The sequence below is a fragment of the Otolemur garnettii genome, unplaced genomic scaffold (assembly GCF_000181295.1).
Source record: "Otolemur garnettii isolate 467f Iridium unplaced genomic scaffold, OtoGar3 scaffold00081, whole genome shotgun sequence".
Lineage (NCBI taxonomy): Eukaryota > Metazoa > Chordata > Mammalia > Primates > Galagidae > Otolemur > Otolemur garnettii.
The window spans coordinates 4,319,022-4,320,860 of NW_003852476.1; the positions used below are offsets into that span (position 1 = coordinate 4,319,022).

General features: G+C 37.4%; 1 pseudogene; it reads right to left on the bottom strand.

The window, feature by feature from the left end:
• Positions 1–546: 546 nt before the first annotated feature.
• LOC100949903 overlaps positions 547–1,839 on the bottom strand; it is a 4,720-nt pseudogene continuing 3,427 nt past the window's right edge.

Here is a 1,839-nt window from a genome sequence, read left to right on the forward strand (position 1 = left end):
TCTACAGCTTCTAAACTGTAGAAAGGAGATGAAAGGAAACTCAGGAGGAAATTTCAAGGCAACTGCAGTCAAATATTATCTGGAAAACTGCAGATACAGAAAGGCTTTATATGAAAACTCAAATTTGCTTCAAAACCTGGGATATTGAACTACAATTTAAATTTTCTTAACTTAGAAGTAAATGACACTCACTTAATAATAAAATTACCTCTACATTGATGCCCAGGCCAATTATCTGTAGCCTCATCAAAAACCTTTGTATTAATTAGTTGGTTGTTTTATTTCCTACTATGTTACTTAAAATTTAACAACCCACTTTTATGATCAAGTGACATTTGTGTACACAGTCACAGATTAACAGAGAGGTAAATCTGAATTTCTGAATTAAGAATGAAGAAAGGTGTTGAATGACTTTGCTTTAAACAAAACTCCATAACCTTGCAAATATAAAATAATGGTTTTGTAACAAGCAGGTAGTTAAGATAAATATATCAGTACTTTAAGACCAAATTTAACAGGCTTGACTTTTTAAGAAATGAACTTATTTTAGTTCATTAAAGTATATCTTATAGCTGATATGATGTGTCCAGCACTGATTCCAAACATATGCAGCAATTCACCAGGCTTCCCACTTGGAGGCCCGCCTGGCACTGCCAGCTGATAAACAGGGGTGTCAGGCTCCTTGGAGACAGCTGCACATACAGCTTCTCCAAAGCCGCCTTGTCTGTGGTGATCCTACACTGTGATACCCTGACCATTTGTCACTTTTGCACTGGAGATAATGGTAGCAGCATCCAGGAGGTTAATAGTAAATGGGTCAACGACACGGATAGCAATATCTTGTTGAGAAAGATTGTCAGCAGCTGCTAAGGCTTCATGTAGATAATTCCAGCTCCAGTAACTGTGACCTTGTCATTATCACTGTGATGGACCACTTTGGCCTGTCCAATCTCAAATTTTTCTTGTGGCGGATAAATAACTTCAGTTTCTGGTTGGCTGGTTAGAATGAAGCATATTCCCTTGGTGTTAGCAGCTAGATAAACAGCATCACTTGGATAGAAAATAGTGCAATTGGGAATGCTTCGGAACATGGCTAGATCCTCCAGATGGCCCATCTTCACCTGTGGATATACCACAGTGAGAACCAATAAGATTGATATTCATTTGAGAGATGGCTCTCATTTGGATCTGATCAAACGCTCCAGTGAAAAAGGCAGAGAAAGTTTTAGCAAAAACAATGATTCAACCACGTGTGGCACAGCCGAGTGCCACACTCATCAGGTTTTGCTCAGAAATAGAGTAGTTTTTCTATAATACTTACTTTGATTTATGGATAGAATTTACAGAAACAAGAGCAATAATGTAACAATGGAGTGAACTATGAATTTATCTGCAACTTAATATTTTTAATTTAATAAATTTTGTTCTTTCCCCAATCTACAAGGGTGCCCCCAAAGTCAACATACACAGGAAAATTATAACAGATACCTAGGAAAATGTTTGCCATGAATGGGAGAGAAGATTCCATATGCCCGTAGAAAGAGGTGACCAGCATGTAGAGAATATTTTGTAGAATTTTATAATGAATATTTTGTAAGTAAAGATATATTTGATTACAATTTCCCATTTTCTCTATGTATGTGAAGTTTGGTACCCCAGGTATACGTTCCATAAGATAAAACAACTGTCTGACCCAGCACTTTCCACAGGGTCTAACTGACCCCTGGCATATAAGAGATGCCCAGTAACTGTGTATCAAACTAATATAGGGGCCAACTTTACAGAGCTCATCTGATAATAATTGCCACTTGCTTCTCTCCCTCCTTCTTTCCTTTTCAC